We start from the raw sequence: 12781 nt of genomic DNA on the forward strand, positions 1-12781 counted from the left end.
TTGAAACGAAAGTAGCTGCCACACCATGTGATTGACATCATTTTTTTTACTGCAAAGTCTAGTATTGATAGGTTAAACGGTTTCAGAGAAATAATTGTTCAATTACGTCTATAAAACCAACGTGGCTGCCACATATGTCACTGATGAGGTCAATATTTGCAGCATCAGCAGTGGATCATCACTACAAATTCACGCATCGAAAGGCTAAGCAGTTTCAGAGAAATATATTTTTTTTTAATATGATAGACTCGGCATGTGGACGATTGGTTGAAAATTTCAACATCATCGGTGACATGGTCTCGCAGCCATGTCGGACAAAAAGCTCTATCGGATCAATGCGAAGCTCCAAAGACGTGAACGGTCACCCATTCTGAATTTGATTTCATAAAGAGGACATCGTGGGTCAGGTGTCCGATTGAAGCGGGGTTGTATCAAAGCGGGGCGGCATGGGGTTTTTTCTTTCACCATAGAAATTTCACGAAATTTTCACCATAGGTGCAACTACTCATGTAGAATGTTTGTTTTTGTGATGACTATGATGTCATAGGTCATGTGGAGAGGCAGCCATGTTGGAAAAAAGGAAAAACTTTGGACCTCTGTATCTCCGAAACCGCTACATGGAAAAAATAGAAACTTGCCACATGTGAAGTACTCCCTGTGGGAAATGAATGATTTTTTTTTTCTTTTTGATGATGGTGATGTCATACGTGACTTTCTTATGCTGTCATAATTGCATGCATATGTCAAATGCTTGATCTCATCAGGATGAAAATGTTTGAGGGTCATCTCGGGCTAAATTGTAATTGGCAAAAAAATTGATGACGTCAAAGGTCACGTGGTTCAGCAGCCATATTGTTTTGAACAGAATGCCTTCAAAAATCTTCTTCTCTGTAACAGCTGAACAGATTGAGGCGCTACTTTACAGGTATGATCGCTTAATTATCCACGAGGAGCAAAAAATTCTCCACTGGTGATGTCATTGGTCACATGGTTTGGCAGCTATTATTTTTTAAAGAATAAACATTTTAAAATCTTCTGCAGAATTGCTTGAGAGATCGAGGGGAAACTTCGTTACATGTTCCCCAAGCCTTTGGAGATACCAGGGTATTCACAAATAATTAATGGGTCACATTGTGTGGCAGCTGATTGGTTTGAACGAAATTATTTTGTAAATCTTTCTCTTGATTTACAAGACATTTTACAAACCGCTCGGAAATCGGGTGATATTTCACAACAACTCGCGCAGGATGAAAGGGCAAGAACCGCTCGCTCAGGATGACGGCGCACAAACCGCTCGCCCAGGATGACTGCGCACAAACCGCTCGCCCAGGATGACGGTGCACGAACTGCTCACCCAGGATGACGGCGCACGAACCGCTCGCCCAGGATGACGGCGCACGAACCACTCGCCCAGGATGACGGCGCACGAACCGCTTGCCCAGGATGACTGCGCACGAACCGCCCGCTCAGGATCATGGAGCACGGACCGCCCGCTCAGGATCACGGAGCACGGACCGCCCGCTCAGGATCATGGAGCACGGACCGCCCGCTCAGGATCACGGAGCACGGGCCGCCCGCTCAGGATCACGGAGCATGGACCGCCCGCTCAGGATCACGGAGCACGGACCGCCCGCTCAGGATCACGGAGCACGGACCGCCCGCTCAGGTTCACGGAGCACGGACCACCCGCTCAGGATCACGGAGCACGGACCGCCCGCTCAGGATGATGTGGTTCAGCAAAAGCGTCTGCTGTGAGTGAACGATTTGTTCAGAATGACGGAGCGCATTATCGCTATCGACTATCGGCTGATCAGCAAGTGGCTTAAGCACTCAAGCAAGCACTCCAATTAAATGATTGATCAGGAATTGCTGGCCAGGCTGTGGTTGCACACCATGTAGGACCCCTTTAACTTTAATGCCGGTCTTCACCGTGCATGCAGCAGTTGAAGAAATATATTGAATTCATTCAACGAATGACTTTATCCACAAGAGTTGTTGTTTCATATCGAACATACCCTGGAGACATCGCATCGTTTTTAATTGCCCTTGAAAAACACATCACAGATCATCCGCCATGTTGCCTGCTCATCTGTGCACGCATCACATGATACATCGTTCGCGGTCCGCGCAAACGTTATATCTTTATTTTAGAATGTCCTTTTTCACCATATTTGCTTTGTTTCCCTGTGGAGCACCACGTGAAACCTCCAAAAATAGACACAGATCTGGCAGAGGCTATGGATAAGCAGTCCTACTGGGGGACAGAGCGTGAGGTTCAGCAGTGAATGCATTGTCATGTCGCTCAATAAAGCTGGTTAATTTCTAAAATCTTTTGTTCTCTCAATATAATTTTCTAAACAGTAGAAAAAGATAAGTTTAATGCTTGGGAAATTTCACATTTTCTTGTGTATGTCTGGAGAAGGATGGAACATGGCCTTGCTTGCTTAAATTAAATTGATGCATCGGCTTAGTTGTAAGACCTGTCCACAAAGGTTCTGCGGAATCCATTCAGAAATTCTATTATTCTCAGATCGGGATCTGGATTCAGATCTTCACGAAAATTGAATCAATTCGTCCTTGTCAAACAATCAACTTGTCCACCAAGTTTCGTCGGAAACCTTGCATAACCTTTTGCGATATTGTGCTCTCCATCATTTTTGTCTGTATTTCTCAATGGTGAAGAATCGCTTAAAAAATTCTCGTATCCGCATCCGGATTCAGATCTTCATCAAAATCGATTCAATTAGTCCTTGTCACACACCCAATATGTGTCCACCAAGTTTAATCCGAATCCGTCCACAACTTTCTGTGATATCTTGCAATATTGTTCTTAGCCCCATCCCTCAATGGTGAATAATGTTTAAAATTAAATAATTCTCGTATCCAGATTTGGATTTGGATCTTCACCCAAATTGAATCATTTCTTCCTCGTGGCACTCCCAACCTGTCCACCAAGTTTCGTGTGAATCCATCATTAACATTTTGAGATATTGTGCTATGTATCGTTTTTGGCCCCATCTCTCAATTGTGAAGAATCACTTTAAAAAAATATTCTCAGATCTCGATTTGGATGGGATCTTCACCAAAATTTACCGTTGCCATCATTGGCCTACACACACACACACACACACACACACACACACACACACACACACACACACACACACACACACACACACACACACACACTAAAATTTCAAAAACTGTGGCCAAAAATCGTGAGACAGACAGACAAATACTACAGACCACCATAGTTGGCAAAAAAAATATTTCGCCTAGTAACAAACAGACAAACAGACAGAAAAGGGGTGAAAACATAACCTCCTTCACCTTCAGTGGTGGAGGTAATAAACAGTGAGTGGCGTAGCTTTTTAAAATAACCTGGAGATTTGTTTTGAAAAATTAAAGCAATGGAAAAAATGATTACATAACAACCCTGCCTATTTCCTTCATGTCCCAATGCTATTGGTGTTTTAGGTATGGTTTTTTTCGTTCTTTCTTTGTTTCTTTACAACATCGAGGCTCATGGAAGAGTGAGGTGATTGAGGGTATGAACTGATAGTGGGGCAAAGTTGGGCGCAATAAGCAAGGGAATGAAGGAACAGGAAAAGAGGAGAGAGTGGAGGGCAAGAAAGAGGAACCTGCAAGGGTTGGGTTCGGGAGGGTTCATGGGGTGAACCGGAATTGTACAAATGTGAAGAGTGGGATTGAGCCTCAAGAAGACAATTCCACACATGGGGGAAGGGAGGAACAAAAGCGTTGATGTTTGCATTGGGCTTGGATTTTTGGAGTTTAACCAGGATGGGGTCAATGGAAGATCGGGTGCATCCTGGAGTCTCTGGGGAGGGTTGGAAGGCTGAGGGAGTGAGAAACGGATGAGAGGCTGTAAAATACAGAGAGGCTTCCAAACCTGCCAGTGGTGTGAATACAACAGAGCTTGTGCTCCAGCCTCATTCTCCAAGGTTGTTTAATTACATTTTATTCCTTGCAGATTTCAGCTCAACTAATGAGTATCACTAAGTGACTCACATCAGACAATTAGTGGTGGTGGAAAAATCAAACTGCTTTGTGCTTGCAATAGAAGTTTTGAACAAAAAAAAATTGAAACCAGATCTTCATTTTGATAGCACGGCTTATTTGCATCGCGTCGGCAAATGTGGTAATTGCTTCATGTGGAAAGTCATGTTGTTTTGAATTATATCTGCCATATATGGTTCAAAATGTCTAGGAAATCAATAACGCAAAGATATAAAATGTATTGAGGCACGATCAATATTCTCATTCCCAAAGATCAATATTCTCATTCCCAAAGATGGCAATCTAAAAACATACTACTCACTACTCTCCACCTCCCTACCCCACCATCCAATCCAATCCTCCTCATCTCTCATTTCCCTTTTCTCCCCTTTCTCCCATTTTTTACATTATTTATATATTTGTGGTCCTTGGCTAGTTTCTTTTAAGAATGTGCCTTGGCAAACCACATTTTGAGCCAAATCTTGACAAAGTATTGCATGACACAATTAATTGTTGCAAATCACAAAGAACCTGTCTTTACCTGGACAGTTGAATTCCCTCACTTTTATGATTCCTGTGGCGTGTTTTATTATGACTCAGAGTACTGATTTCCACTAAGTGATTTTATGCTATGAACATTTACATACAGAGAATTGGGGTCCTTCAACACTCCCTCCCCAACCCCTGCCTCCCACCTAGAATCCTCTGGGACAATGATTTTTATACTACCCACTAAAACATTTCCGTGTGCCCTGCGAATACAACCACCAGCGGTTCAGATCTCGTCATGTTCCCACTTTCTGGAGTATGAATGTTTTTGTTTTTTTTTTAAGTCTGACTTTGTACACTCAGTTCCACCACCAGTTTTCAACTCGGTCCGTTCACAGGTCCAGGTGTGCATAGGAGTAAAGTAAACACAAAAACTAGGATATTTACCCTCGCAAGAGGATATGGTGTTGCATTTGCGTCTATTTGTCTGTCTGTGTGTTTGTTTGCCCGTTTGTTTGTCTGTTTGCAGGACATCTCAAAAAGTTGTGGACAGCCTGGATGAAAATTTGTGGATGTGTGACAAAGATTAACTGATTCAATATTGGTGAAGATCCGGATCCGGATCCAGCTACTCAAATTTTTTAAGTGATTCTTCATTATGACTCATAATACTGATTTTAAAGTGATATCTTCACCATTGAGAGATCGGGCTAAACCGATATAGAGCACGATATCTCAAAATATTTCGACGTTTCTTTTCGAGAAACATGGTGAGGGTGCGAGATTTGTCAGGATTGAAAGACATGTTCCAAGTGTTGGACCAGCTTGTGATTTTATCCAGATCTCCAGAGAGTGAGGAGGCTGCTGCTGACTGATCTGAGGGATGACAGATGGTACTGCAAAGGGTGGAATCATCAGCAAAGAGATCAAGATAATTTTCCAGAGCTGGAGAGATAATTGATGAAAACCAGAAAAAAGCACAGGGCCCAGAAACACTGCCTTGAGGAACTCCAGCCTGGCCAGAAAGAGGGGATGAGAGGATTCCATTCAGGGCCACATGTTGACTGCGGCAGGGGAGGAAGTCTGCGAGCCATAAGAGTGGAGATTGCCTTAGATACCATAGGAAGAGAGTCTGGTGAGCAGGGCGGGGTGCTACACTGTATCGAAAGCAGTCAATATATCTAGGGAGATGGCTCTGATCTCACGTCTGGCATAATCTCACCTCCATCCATTGTTGGGAAAGCAGGAGCAGCAAGTCCAGCGTAGATTGACCTGGTCTGAATCCAAATTGATGATCGGAAATTAGGTCATTGGAAAAGAGGAAGGATTTAATATCAGAAGGGAAGATGGATTCCATAACATTGCTGATGATTGGGAGAAGGCTGATTGGTCTGTACTTGCAGGGATCTGTTTTTGCACCTATTTTACGCGGAGCGCTTAATGTTTGCTGATTTCCACGCAGAAGGCAGTTGACCTTGAGCAAATGAGAGGGTGAATAGAACAGAGAGAGAGGGTGAGCAAGAGCAGCAGAGTAGGCTTTTAGGACACGCGGACTGATGCCGTCTAGACCGGTTCCAGAATCAGAGTCGAGATTTGACAGCAAGCTCTCCACCTTGTTAGGAGAAAAGGACACAGAGTCCAGGGACAGTTGGGTGTGTGGGTAAGGTGGGTGCAGAAAGCGATGGGTTTGGGACACAATATTTAAAAGCAAACACTGAGTTTAGGCATTCAGTCTTTTTGCGTGCATTGTCAGCTGTGCAGCCATTTCAGGAAAGGGAGGGGATGGAGGGGGAGCATTCATCAGAAACAGACTTACCTCGACACCACCAGGATTTGGAGGAGGGTGACGGGTTTGAGAGTCCAGACTTGAGATTAGAAAGATGTTGTTTTCTGGCTCTCCTGAGGGTAGACACACTTGTTCCGAGCTTTGTGGAAGGAACTGAGATTGCTTTCAGTTGGATTTGCCTTCCATGAGGCAAAGGCAAGTTGTTTCAGGACAACTGCTTCGTCACAAGATTCATTGTACCATGGGTAGGAGAAAGGGTATGACAACTGAAGACGAGATGGGATAAATCCGTGCATGAGGGAGAGCAAATTTCTTTGAAAGAATTCCCAGGATGAGTTTATGTCAAAGAAAGTAGAGGTGGGAGACCAGTCTACAAGTTTGATGGCTGCTTGAAGTCCCTGCTCGTCGGCCTGAGTGAAGTGCTAGACTTGACGGCACTGAGGTGGTTCTCTCATAACAGCCATGGAGTTGTGTAGTTCTCATTTATTTATTTGATTAATACCCTTTTCACTTTCTCCTCACGGACCTCGCAACCAATGACCCTCGAGCTGAGTGACCACACGCTTCTCTTTTGTATCAGGCCAATCGACAGTGTACCCGAGCCAGGCAACCAATAGAGCATGCCTGATGATGTCGCATAAGGGACAGTTTGGAACAGAGCTTCCGAAGAGAAAGTGCAGTTGAGATCCGGGACCCTTTCTGGTGAGGTTTGTGTCGAGCTTGAGCTGAGAACCAGGAGAGTGAGGACCATGTGCAATCTCCCAGCACAACACCTCCTTGCCAGAGATTCATCAGGTTATTTTGACCTGCCCCCACTCCCCCCCCTCACACCCCCTCTACCCCCACCTGGTAGAAGGAGGAACTAGTCCCAGGAGTCTGGGGTTGCCAAATCTGAGTTTACCCGGTCTGGCCGGAGACTTGCCTCCAGTGGTGCATTTCGTTTTGGGGAAATTGCAGTCTGCTTCTCCCATCCTTCTCGACAAGGGCACCTCAGTCGGCTCAATCAAGCCTGAACCAACCTCTCATTTTTTTAAAACCAACCCAACCTCTTCTAACCCTTTTGTGTGTCCGACTTTCTCTTCAAATAACCGGTTCTCAATAATGATAGGTTAAGTAGATTAGCCTGATAATTTTTATCGTTTTGGTGTTTTTTATTTGCTAACTGGATGTTCTCTTCTTCAAATGCAGATGGTGGTCAAAAAACACCATTCCGTCATCCTCTCCAGTGCATCCCTGAATTCCTGCTTCTCCACCCTCGTCCTTCCTGTTTGTGGCCCATATACCGACGTAACATGTAACATTTTCCTCTGTTTCACCAACCTTGCCAAAACTACCCATCCCTCCCATCTTTCCATTCTGACCACCTGCTTGCTGATTTCTTCTGAGAGTATATTTCCCATGCCATTACTCCTTCCATCCCTACCTGCGTGCAACAGCTTGTATCCTCCTACCAACCTCCTCGCCATGTCTCCTTCACACACAACACTTCCAACCTCCTTCTCTGCATAATTGCCACCACATCAACCCTCCCCCCTCCATTGATCCCATATTCAAACAACCTAGCCGGACTTCAATTCTGCACCGCTGCCCTCCTGTCAGAGTTAGTACCATCTTGGTCAGTTTGGGAGTCTCATCATCAATTAGCAGCACTGCTCCATCAGACCTGCTGGACCTACTGGCCTAGCCTGTTATTATAATCCTGTGTGCGCGTATGCACACACACACAGCTTTCTCCACTCGCTCTCCCTCTCCCCCCTACCTGCCTCTCTCCCTCCACACTCGACTCCTCTCCTCCAACCTCGAGGCACTCTTCACTCCCCCTTCCCTACTCACTCCCTCCCTCTTCTCTTCCTCCCCTCCTCTTCTCTTCCTCCACCTCCCTTTCCTCATGTCCCACACTCCTTTATACCTTAAACTCTTGCTTATTCCACTTACGATAAGTTAATGCTTTTCACAAAAATCATTCAGTTCTTTCACAAATATCACAGTTCAAAACCCACTCAGTTCAACCCTCAGCATACACGCAAGTATGCTCCTCGACTACCCTGCTCGGACCTCGACTCCCCCAGTTGGACCCCCTCGACTCCCACTCTCGGTCCTCCTGCTAGTTGGCTGGGTGTCCCGCAGTGAAATGAGGGATTGGTTCCGGTATATGCCAACAGCGTGAGGACCACGCAGATAAATGAGAGATCGGCTCCTGTACATGCCAAAACAAGGGATTGGCTCCAGTATGTGTCGATGGCGTGAGGAACACTTGGTGAAATGGGGGATTGGCTCCAGCATGTGCTGAAACGAGGGACCATCTCCGAAACGTGCAGACTGCGTGAGGGCCTCGTGGAGAAATGAGAGATCAACTCCAGTACATGCCGACAGCGTGAGGGCCTCGTGGAGAAACAAGGGATCATCTCCGGTATGTGCCAATGATGTGAATACCTCGTGGAGAAACAAGGGATCTGCTCCAGTATGTGCCGACAGCGCGAGGACCTCGTGGAGAAGCGTGGGATCGGCTGTGGAACGTGCCGACGGCATGACCTCGTGAAACGAGGGATCGACTCCAGCATGTGCTGAAACAAGGGACCGTCTCTGAAATGTGCAGACTGCGTGAGGGCCTTGTGGAGAAATGAGAGATCAACTCCACTACATGCCGACGGCGTGAGGGCCTCGTGGAGAAACAAGGGATCGGCTCCAGTATGTGCCGACAGCGCGAGGACCTCATGGAGAAGCGAGGGATTGGCTGTGGAACGTGCCGATGGCATGAGGACCTCGTGAAATGAGGGATCAGCTCCGGTATGTGCCAACAGCATGAAGACCTCGTGGAGGAAACTGGCATCATTTCTGGTACATGCCAATGACATGAGGACCTCATGGAGAAACTTGTATGGCCTCACCTCAACCCCTTCCTGAGGTCCTAGTGCAGGCCTCCTGATGGCCTGCTAGCTGAGACCCAGTCTCTCCCATCAGCTCTGTTAGATTTGGGAAAAGTAAAATGCTTCCAAACGATGGTGTCGCTGATCCTCTGAGGAAAGCTGGATCTTTCCTGCTCTTCCTTCACAACAGTAGCCCTATAAAAGCATCCTTCAAGCACTTACACGGTGCAATGCAAGATGGTGGCCTCCCTCCCCGAGGCACTATTTCTTAGTTTCAAGTGGGATGGACTGCGCATGCTCCTCCCACACATGGCAGAACACGAAGTGGGTATCTCTGGACAGACTCTGACCTGTGGACTGGAACAGCCTCCACTCCTGCAGCTCGGTCACTTTACAAGGTCGTAACATCACTCACCAGGTCCGACCACGATGTTCCAACTCTGTGCAGCCAAGACGACAGTTTTATTAAACTTTATTTATTAATTCCTGTTGGCTTTTGGTATTGGTCACTTTGTCTATGCATAATCAACTTACCAGTGGGCACACGCGAGTTGCGCTCTCGGCATGTGTAACCAAGTTGTGCATTATAACCTTTTCCTGAGCCACCATTTGGCGTTTTGTAATTTAAATTAAAGCCGACACATTTAAGCCATCGTTTGGAGTATTACCTTTGTTACCATGTTTGAATACATGACCGGGGGTGATAGGACATGACCAGGGTTGATCGTTGCAAATTTTCTTTTCTAAAGGGTAGCAGTGTATGTCACGTGCTGTGTCATTGACAGTATTGTCTGTGCAGTGTGTTCTTGTCACTGGAAAGTAACCACTTGCAGCTTGCATGAGCAACAAGTCATCAAACCTTTGCACCTGAGTGGGCAAACTCCTATGGACATTCATTGGCAGTTGGTTGCAGTTTGTTGAGACTCATCCATGGATGTGAAAAAATTTCATACTTCTGTGCAGAAATTTAAAGAGGAATATGATAGCAGCATAACTGAGCATCATTCCAACTGGTCCAGAACAAACTGTTCACTGAACAATGTGATGAAACTTTTGAAATTTGAAGAATTGTTGATGAGCAATCACAATAACTTCACGAATGATATATCGGGGGTCTCTTATGTCCGCTAACTTAACGCCAACAGACGGGACACTCAACTTAATGTCCATCCAAGGGATGGTGCACACATTGATAACTTGTCCTACCTGTGGTACATCACGATGACAGTTTATAGCTCTGCCAAGATTGAAACCCTGGCTCGCCAGCTCAGAGGCAAGTGCACATACTTTTAGGGTTTCAGCTATCCTGCCAACTCACCTTCAATGTGGAAGGTCCAATAACGAGATAGCTACATACGACGTGGACTGTACATCAATGACCGCTGGAGTTTGAGAGACATCCAGATATTAAATGGAGTAGTTTTTACAGGAAGGGGCTTTACGTGAATGCTCTAGCGCCGAGGATGTATAAATGGGAAAGTAGAGTGAAAAACAAAGAAGAAGAATAGTAAGAATAACATCCAGTCATCAGTTGTCATAGTGCTGCATGTATCCCATGTATTTTACATTTTAAACAAGTAAAAAAGACATAAAATGTCATATCCCCCGTTGTTTTAGTAATTTTGCTGCACAGAGTTAAAAGCTCGCCCATATTTATGTACAACTAAAATGGCCACCAGTCTCCCAGTCGGCCATCTTTGATCAGATCACAAAATAAAGTGAGATCACGTGTATGCCCCCATATACTGTGCTTGTGCCAAGTTTGATCAAAATAGGATCATGCATGTCTGATAAATGGTTTGGGACACATTGAAGGAACAAAATGGTGACCAGTCGGCCATCTTGGATCTGATGTCGAAAAAGAATGGCACGCATATGTAAGCCATCATTCATTATCTATGTGCCAAGTTTGAACAACATCGGTAAATGCATGTCCAAGAAATGGTTGAGGATATGTTCAACATTAGGTTTTTTTTACAACTAAAATGGCCACCAGTCGGCCATCTTGGAACTAATGTCGAAAAAGAATGGCATGCATATGTAAGCCCTCGTTCATTATCTGTGTGTCAAGTTTGAACAACATCGGTAAATGCATGTCCAAGAAATGGTTGAGGACGTGTTCAACATCGGGTGTTTTTTACAACCAAAATGGCCGCCAGTCGGCCATCTTGGATCTGATCTCGAAAAAAAATGACGTGTTTATGGAAGCCATCATTCTTTATCCGTGTGTCAAGTTTGAACAACACCGGCAAATGCTTGCCCGGGAAATGGTTGAGGACGTGTTCGACACCATTTTTTTTTAAAACTAAATTGGCTGCCAGTCGGCCATGTTTGATGGCATTACGAAACAAAATGATGTGCATATGTATACCATCATGTGTTGTATTTATGCCAAGTATGAATGAAATTGGTCCGTACATGTCTGAGATATGGTTATGGACGCACGCATGCACAGACACGAAAATCGAGACCACATCCATAAGCCCCCATTTCGGACTAAATCCAACGGAGGCTAATAAACTCAAGTTTGGACTACACCCACCTACCGGTTGGGCATTTGTTGATGAAACAACCTGAGGGTTTTGTAACAGTGGAACAAAAATAGTTTGATTTGCAAAACTAAAGGCCCTGTCGCACCTTGACGATTTAGCCAACGTATGCATGACGTATGCAAAATTGGGATAAAACGCCGGCACACGTCAAATACGTTATGGGTAAGTTTGTATACGTTAAGAGCATGCTGGCATACGTCGTAGTACGCCGAGCTGTTTGACAAACTTTCCATGCTTGAAAATTTTCGATGTATGATAGCGTATGACTCACACGTTCCGCATAACGCTGGCATAAGTTGTCGGCACGTTACGTGATCGTTGACACACGTCGACACACATTACTTGTAAGGTGCTCATAAGTTGAAACAAGTCAAGGTAATGGTTAGCATCAGTGTTCCAGACTCCCTGGTTTTTTATTTTTTCTTTTTTTCTTTGGTATGACGGTGATGTTGACACTTCGATTTCTCGTGTGGTTATCATATAATATAATTAAAAGGCTGCCACTCAACGATTTAAATCATAGCCGTCAGACCGAAAAAAAACAAAAACAGGGAGTCTGGAACACTGACGCTAACCATTACCTTGACGTGTTTCGACTTATGAGTACCTTACAAGTAATGTGTGTCGATGTGTGTCAACGATCGCGTAGCGTGCTTACAACTTATGCCAGCGTATGCGGAATGTGTGTCATATGTTGAGTACGTCGAGAAATTTTCAACATGCTGAAAATTTCTCGACGTACTCGGCGTACTACGACGTATGCCAGCGTGCTCTTAACATATACAAAACTTACCCATAACGTATTCGACGTGTGCCAGCTTGGTTCGGCAAATTTTTCATACGTCGGCATACGCTGGCTAAAACGTCAAGGTGTGACAGCGGCTTCACACTTCGATGTCTAGTGCGGTTAAGATTTGAATCGTCGAGCCGCAGCCTATTAATAGCCTACGCCACGTGATCGTCGACAATACGCTGCCGCGCTATGCATAAGTTAGACTATCGTTGGGCATAGGTTGTGAACGCCAACAACACGCTCAGCATTCGTTGGTATAAGTTATCTATATGTTATT

General features: G+C 45.1%; 1 protein-coding gene across 4 annotated transcripts in view; it reads left to right on the plus strand.

Annotated features, from left to right (window-relative positions):
- LOC147030784 (uncharacterized) overlaps nt 1–12781 on the plus strand; it is a 206197-nt gene that overhangs the window by 178875 nt on the left and 14541 nt on the right. The gene's annotated exons all lie outside the window — the stretch shown is intronic.

The sequence above is a fragment of the Eptatretus burgeri genome, chromosome 3, assembly GCF_056783735.1.
Source record: "Eptatretus burgeri isolate ZD-2024b chromosome 3, Ebu_testis_v1, whole genome shotgun sequence".
NCBI classification, from domain to species: domain Eukaryota; kingdom Metazoa; phylum Chordata; class Myxini; order Myxiniformes; family Myxinidae; genus Eptatretus; species Eptatretus burgeri.